Source organism: Ambystoma mexicanum, chromosome 2p (assembly GCF_040938575.1).
Source record: "Ambystoma mexicanum isolate Mex_15411 chromosome 2p, UKY_AmexF1_1, whole genome shotgun sequence".
In the NCBI taxonomy this organism is placed as follows: Eukaryota; Metazoa; Chordata; class Amphibia; order Caudata; family Ambystomatidae; genus Ambystoma; species Ambystoma mexicanum.
In genome coordinates this window covers 1,480,403,655-1,480,411,914 of record NC_090923.1, presented here as the reverse complement: position 1 = coordinate 1,480,411,914, position 8,260 = coordinate 1,480,403,655, and the positions used below count along the sequence as shown (strand labels likewise).

General features: G+C 45.9%; 1 long non-coding RNA gene across 1 annotated transcript; it reads left to right on the top strand.

Annotated features, from left to right (window-relative positions):
- The first annotated feature begins 1,447 nt into the window (after nt 1–1,447).
- Nucleotides 1,448–3,532, top strand: LOC138566083 (uncharacterized). Its single transcript, XR_011301838.1, has 2 exons — nt 1,448–1,725; nt 1,804–3,532. It is a non-coding gene; the product is annotated as an uncharacterized lncRNA (long non-coding RNA).
- Nucleotides 3,533–8,260: the final 4,728 nt, after the last annotated feature.

Sequence of the window (8,260 nt, the reverse complement as noted above, 5' to 3'; positions counted from 1 at the left end):
TCCGCACATGCTCAGACCAGAGATCATTCTCGGCAAACCTGAGGCCCAAATAATCATAGGCTGCTACTTGCTCCAGCTTTTCCCCATTGACTTCAATGTGGATGTTGTCTGAATGTTAAAAAAAACTGTACATTATAAAACTTATTTGTTATGTTTTGCATCATAAAATTAGGACTAACTGTCTCAGAATGTACAGAAAGTCCCATTCAGGTGCTACCTGAAGACCCATCTTTTCTAGCTCCTCTTGTTCCATAAACCCTGCCTAAGCAGCGCCAACGTACCTTCGGGCGAAAGTTGCTCTATATAAATGCTGCTTCATTCATTCATTGATTCGGTCATGATCCGTAGGGGGCGCTGGTCTCTTTGGCATCGGCGGAGACGCTTTGGCGTGGGGTACACCCCCTTTTGGCGCGGCCGTTTCGCCGCGGGCCGGTTCGGCACGGCCAGTTGGCCGCAGCGGCCAGTTCGCCGCGCCCATTTCGGCGCGGGAGCCTTTCTGGCGCCGCCGATTTGGCGCGAGGGACGTTTGGACGTGGCTGACATTGCAGCCACATCTAAACTCCCTCACGCCAAATTTTAAAGCATAATTATTTTCAAATGCAGCACGTTGACAGGAACTGTGCCTGACAACGTGTTGCATTTGAAAATAATTTGGGGTCAATTGACTGGCGTGAAGTATATAATTTTTCATTGTGATTTTCCCAAATGCTTTATCATTTTTTTTTTTATTGGACTATTCAATTATGCGAGTTAAATATGCAACTTTTGCTGTCTCCTCCCCCTTCCCACCCCTGCCCACTACCATCTCCCCCTTCCCACCCCCTGCCCACTACCACCTCCCCCTCCAACTCCTGCCAGCTACCACCTCTAACCCCCTGCCAGCTACCACCTCTCTCCTCCACCCCCTGCCCACTACCACCTCCCACCACCTGCCAGCTACCACCTCGCTCCTCCACCCCCTGCCCATTACCACCCCTCTCCTCCCAAATTTGCTGGAGGTAGTGGCCTTGCGTTAAGTTCTCTACCCCCGGAGTCTTGCAGGCCATGGTTTGTGGATAAACTGAACCTTTCGTTAATTTCCCCTTTTAAATAAAAATAATGTGATATTTTGCAAAATGGAACAGCCCAGCCACGAACCATGGCCGGCAAGATTGGGGGTCTTGGAACTTAACCACAAGACCAAACTGGCCTTGTCCCTGGGCAGCAAAAGTTATATATTTAACTCCCATGATTGAAGAATTGATGAAAAATAATAATAATAATAAAGCATTTATATTAAATTCACAATACATTTAAAAATACCGAACCGGCAGAATCTCCCCAAACCCCTATGATAATCTCCCCAAACCCCCCCACCCCGCGCCTAAACAGAATCTCCACAAACCCCTATGCGAATCTCCCCCAACCCAACACCCCCACCCCGCGCCAAAACATCCCCGCGGCCAAACGTCGCAGCGCCGAATTGGGCGCGCCAAAATGGGCGCGCCCAATTGGCTCCTGCGCCGAATCGGTCGCGGCGAATCGGCCCGCGCCGAACTGGCCGCGCCTAATCGTCCTGCTCCGTTGGCGTGATAGCAACATATTCCCCCATGATGGCGCCTCGCATTGCAACCGTGTTGCAGTCTATTCTGCTCCCTCGGCAGTGGCTCCGCCCCTTCTACGTGATGGCGGGGGTTATCTGGGAGCTCCGGTATCAGGACGGTGCGTCGCTACATCGATTGTTTAGTAAGTACGAAATCTATGATTCCTCTACTTTAATCCTTTGTCTTGGTACTATTTCTAACAGCATTTTGTACCTTTCAGTATTCCGGATCTTCCCGGCATTCTGTTCCTGCTCTTACGATTGCAACCCCTTCCGAGACTCACTCCAGTGCGAGTTTGTTGCTGAGCAACGGTGCGTAACACAAACTTAGTTCTTTTCTGCAGCCACTACCTTTGCATCCTCTTCGTTACTAACCTGTCGGATTCCCTCACAGCCTCGACCGCAGTACATAGCTGCCGTTCCTCCCTAAGTCTCCCCTCCCTCCGCTCCATCGATACAGAGTTCAGTTGTTTAACGCACAACAGGCATCAGTGGGAGATGGGTTAGGAGCCGAATGTGACATGTGGCACATGCCACAGCGTGCCACAGCATGCCACCAATCTCTGGACTGGCTGATGTAAAATGTGCAGTTTTAAGGCTTTCAAACACATTCAACAAGTGAAAAATACCCTCTCCATCATTTTGGGATTGTTTTATATTGAAACACTTTCAGCAAATGCATAGTTTAAGCACTTATCATGCGGCAGCATGTCACCAATCTCGGCGCTAGCTGATGTCAAAATTACTGTTTAAATGACTTCAAAAACATTAAACAAGTGAATAAAAACCCTCACAACCATTGTGAGATGTTAATAAATCAAATTATTAAAAAAAAAATTGAATTCCGACAGCTTCCTAGAACTTTCAACCTCATGCACCATAGTCTGCTGTTCTACCATTGAATCAATGCTTCACATTGGAAATCTCTGGTGTTAGTTCTTATGACCTATTTAAACAGCAGGGCCTGAAAGTCGTTTTTCAATGTCAATTCTAACGTGGCATGCCACCTAGATATTTCTTTGTATCTGCTTCAAATCAGTGTTTTCATTGCTTCAAAATTACTTCAGGCATCTTGTCAGTCTAGAAAAATGGATACCTCTCATATTTGACGGTAAACGTATGTTGGTGGCCGTGGGCCAACCGTCTCATGCACGATAGGACAGACATATAGGTTTCCGAGTTTGCCAATGAACGACCATTTTGATGTAACAAGGATCGCCATTTTGTTTTCTAACCATTGCTCATTGCTTTCTGTTCTTATTGCTTCGCAGCACATTTTCTGTTTACACTGCTCGACTGTAAAACATTGTTGTCTGAACGTGAAAGGACAAGGCCGCAGGGCCGCGAGGATAACAAGAGTTCGTTGAAACACAACGTAGGCAGCGCCAGGAAGGAATGCCCGGCTCCCTCCCGAATGTAGCCTTGAAGCAGAGCTGCAGGGCATTTAATCATTTCGCAGCTGCCAGCCAGTCTAGTTATATGGTAGAATATGTTAGAATAAAGCAGCTAAAGGCTTGAAGTATGCTCTTCTTACGGCCCCCCTCTAATGAGCCCTGTAGAGCGTGTCGGCTCCCAGGACACGAATTACACCTCATAGATAGCAAGGTCTGGAATGTGACTCTTACCCCGTATGTAGCTGTGTTCTGTTCAACAACTGAAGGATGCCTCCGCACTTGCAAATTGCATATTGTTACTAGAATAGATATTTGAAGGTGTCATAATTGTCGAAAGTGTCCATCATCACACCGAGTTCAAAGAAACCCAATTAAGGGGGGTGTTAAACATGTCATAGCTGATTGTATGATATGCATTTTGTATATATGTAACTGATGTACATAGTTCACTCTCTTGCGTTCCTCGAGGTCTAGAGATGCACGTCGTGGGGCGTGAGACCGAGTTGGTCAACTGAGACTATTTGATTTGCAATAAACCCTAGTTTTGGGAATACAACCTCGTGTCTGGCATATCTATCGTGTGTGGTGACTCACCTTGTTTCCATAGACGTAAGGGACCCCTTTCAAGATGGTGCCCGAATAGGGACCCTCCCCCACTTGTTCCATCACATACGTTGTAATTGAGTCAAGGCGGAGAACGACGAGGACGGGACGATCGAGCCAGGATCAAGAGGTCTTCGTGGCGCCCTGTAGAAGTGATGAGAGATACCTTTGCAGATCTGCACACATCTGATCCCTGATCGACGTGCCTGGCTAGAGAACAAGGAGGCGAGGGTCCCGAAACGAGGCGGAAGCCAAGAAACGCAGACACAACGTCAATGGTTGCGTCAGTATACAGACGACTTGTGTCCGAAAGGACAAATTGATTTATCAGGTGAGTCATGCTCTGATTCAAAGTAATCCTGATATTGGTTGAGAGTTGACTTTGCAAAATCAAACGCCCTAGGTAAGGTTGATTAACCAGGGGGAAGGTTGAAACATGCCTGCAGTATTGTCCACCCTAGCAGGGTTTTTCTGCTGTGGTAGACAATCTTTGGAAGATGGCCAAATTGCATCACCTGGGGGAACGCCGGCATATGAGATGTATGTGAAGTATGGAGTGGGTGCAATAATATTCTGTGAGACTTGGCATAGGCAAACCAGAAAGCAACAAGACCATCAGTGGCCGATTGATGGTAGTTTTGAGATAGCGAGAATAGATAACTTGGAAAGGGTGTTGACAAGAAAGAAAGCGCGTCCTGCTGCATTTGATATCGTTAAGGACTGGAAAAGGGAAGCAATGCTCTGATTTAGCAGTAGAGCGAAGCATGCGCACAGGCATAAATCGAAAGGTGAAGTAGCGGAAGAAAAGGAAGAGGAGGAGTGGACTGAGAGTCTAAGGAGGTCAGGTAGACGTGACCAGTTGAATATAGAAAAAATATACCCACAACAAGAATTGCACATAGCAGATGAATTGATAGAAAATATATTGACCCATACAGAACAAGGTCAGAAGCGAGGCCAAACACGTCAGTAACTAGTGCCCAAACCCCGCCCGAAGCCCAAACTCTCCCTCCTGTAGCTCAAGCCCTCCCACAGCCACAGACAGCGCACGTAACACTTCCTATTAGCCAACCAGGCCCACAGCAGACACTCCCTGTTCCCATTGTCCCATCCGCACCTCCCGCCTTAGATACAGACTCGGTACCGTCCGTCCCTCCCGGGGTTGAAGTTGAAACCACGGGGGCGAGAGGCGGGACTGAACAAAGTGGATGCACGAGGGTAACTCGCAGTGCGATCAGCAAAGAAAGGAAGGTGGAATTGCATCAACAGGCAGAGATGTATATAGACGGGAATGATGGGATGGCAACATTGGCTTTGATATATGACTTCCGAAGAAGCAACGAAAGACAGGTAGTGCTGGAATGCATGGGTGAATATTTGGTGGAGAGATGGAAACAGTTAATTGGGAAATTACCACCGCAGCGATTGTTAGATTTGAATGCATTAGCACGCTGTAGGGAGAGGGATGAAGAAGTGAGAGAACATGTATATGGACTTTTTGAACTTAAAGATGAATTAGATAATGATTATGCCGAAATGTTTATTGCACCTGGGTACAGGGGTAAGGATATCGGGAGACATAGGAAGGAAGCTGTAGAGCCGTATATACAACGACGACATTCAATGTCGTCAGTGCAGAGGGGCAACAAGTTGAAAGTATGTATACGAGAAGCGTTTAGATGGATGTTGGATCCTAGTATGCCCACAATGGAGATACATGAGATATTTGATGAATATTCCATGCCCATGAAAAGAAAAGCACTGCAGTCGATGGCTGAACATTTACTAGAGAAAGATATAAAAACGATAAGGCGAGCGCACCCGAAATAATGGCAGTATATAAGAGAGCACTAGAGCGAGGGACAGGAGAAACAGCCCTATCGCTTGATCTGGGAATATTGTTACACATGAGAGAAGGGGGAGGGACAGTAAGTGGGGCATTTCCTATGAGAGAGGTCCCACCTACCTTTGTGCCCAAAGTAGAGGTTCCTGCAGCGGGCAACGTAGCGGCGCAGGTAACACCAGCCCATTATACCGCCCAATATGTGCATGTCCCCTTTTCCAGACAGGAGGTGAACAACATAAAGCAGACGATTCCTGATATAAGAAAGAATCCTGCAGGGTTTTACAAGGAAGTAGAGTCCTGCCTGCAATCATCCGTGCTTACAATGGGTGACATAGACCTAATATTCCCAGTGATCCTACCAACAGACATATGGAAGCAAATAAGAAAGGTGGATGACATAACGGCCTTTGGCGCCACATGGGCGGACTTGATAATAGAAGACAGGAATAAAGCGGTTGGAGGAACACCGGGACCGAACATGGTAGCATTACCAGCACGCATAGTACAGAAATTAAAAGAAATTGTCCCAGAGAAAAGAATTTAATGGGACAAATTGACTGCATGTGTACAAGGCTAGGATGAGTTAGCTACAGATTATTTTAACAGGTTTGAAGAAGTATTTGCAGACTTCAGTGGGCAGGATGTGAGCTCGGAAGCGGGAAGAGGTTATTTGTTGACAAATATTTGAGGGGGTTAAAACTTCCAATCCAGAACCTAATAATGACATCAGAGAGTGCATGGCAAGCAAAAATGCTGGGCGAAGTATTAAACATGGCCCAATATTATGAGAACAGAGTGACTGCGGAGAAAGAAAAAGAGGAGAAGAATAGGGTAAATCTGAAAACACGGGTACTACTGCAGCAAGTAGTAGGACATAATAGAGGGAGAGGGAATGCACAAGGAAGGAGTCATTCGAATATGCATGGGGGACCAGTGGAACCAAATCGGTGTGCGTATTGTAAGGAGGAAGGAAACTGGCGAGCGCAATGTCCACATCTGCAGAATAGAAATGGGTCTTGTCAGAGGAGACAGTATAGAGGGCACCAAGAAGCGAATGGACCAAATAGGAATAGTATGCAGCAGCACCACAATAATGGAGGCAATCAAAACCAAGCCCAAAACCAAAGTGCCCCTAACCAGAGTCAGGGACAGCAAAACCAACAGTATAGAAACCAGAGTGGGGGAAATAGAGGGAAGAGTGGGAACGTTTTCGATACACAGCCAAACACGTATTACAGTAATAGTAATGATTACACATCGGACAATGTGTTATTTCCCCAATAGGACAGCCCCTGACAGGGGTCGGAACCAGTGTCTATTCCCGTGAATCAGAGAGGACCCTACGTAGAAATGAGAGTCGGGAATGAGGAGCACCGCTTTCTTGTAGATACAGGAGCGCAAAAGTGTTCAATAGACCATCACTTGGTTCAGATATACCACTGTCGGGGCAAAATAATGTTTCCGTAGGGTTCGCAGGTACACCAGTCATAAACCCAGTGTCCCAACCAGTCCCAGTTACTATAGGACCATTCACTGAACATTGTCCTTTCCTTTTAACAGAAAATTGTGGGGAGAACCTGTTGGGATTAAATTTGTTGGAAAAATTAGGTTCCGTTATACATTGCACGGCAGACTGGGTGTTCCTAACAATTTGGCCACAAGATGCCTCTGTGTCAGAATTCATGTCTGAAACCTTACCAGGAGAACTAAGTAAAGTGCCAACCTGTATATGGGCAATGCATGGCAACAATGTAGGATGCTTGAAAATAGAGCCAGTAAAGATCATTTTGAAAGAGGGTGTTACACTACCGCGAATTCCCCAATACAGAATTTCGGCTGAAGGTGAAAAAGGATTGATGAGTATTGTTACAGATTTGGTGAAATTAAGGGTGATTGAAGAAATTACAGCTAGTCCATGCAACAGCCCGATTCTTGCAGTTTATAAAAAAGGAGGCAATGAAGTACCATACCGTTTCATAATTGATTTGCGCGCGCTAAACAAAGTAGTATATCCACAATTTCCTTTAGTGCCAGATGTCACTACAATATTAACAATGATACCTGTTTCAGCAGAATACTTTAGTGTAGTTGATCTAAAAAATGCGTTCTTTAGCATTCCGGAGGACAAGGACAGCAGATATTTGTTTGCGTTCACATTAGGAGGACGATCATTTACATTCACGCGGATTCGGCAAGGTTACACAGAAAGTCAGAGTATTTACAGTAGAGCATTGAAAGAGCAGCTAGACATGCTAGAATTACCAGTGGGTTGCGTACTCTTGCACTACATAGACAATCTATTATTAGCTGCTGACACAGAGGAGATTTGTAAAGAAAGCACTGTATTACTACTGTCACATGTAGCGGCACATGGCCATAAAGCTAGTTTGAAGAAATTTCAATATAATCGAAAGGAGGTAGCTTATTTGGGCTACCTACTTTCGAAAGAAGGGAGAAGGCTAACGCCAGAACGCATAGAAAGTATTTCCTGTATGCTTATTCCAAAGACACAGAAAGGAGTCAGAGCCATAATAGGCATGGCTTCATATTGCCGACAACGGATCAGTAATTTTGCGTTAATTGTGAAACCGATGGTGAATTTGACTAAGAAGGATGTGGTTATGCCTCTACAGTGGGATGAGGAATGTCAGAGAGCATTTGATCAATTGAAAACTGCATTATGTTCTGCTCCAGTTTTGGGCACACCAAATTATGAAAAGGTTTTTAGATTGTGTGTGAAAGTGAAGGATGTGCATTGGCGGTTTTGACACAGGAACAAGGTGGAAGAAATAGGCCATGCGGCTATTTTTCTTCTGCGCTGGACCCTGTAGCGCG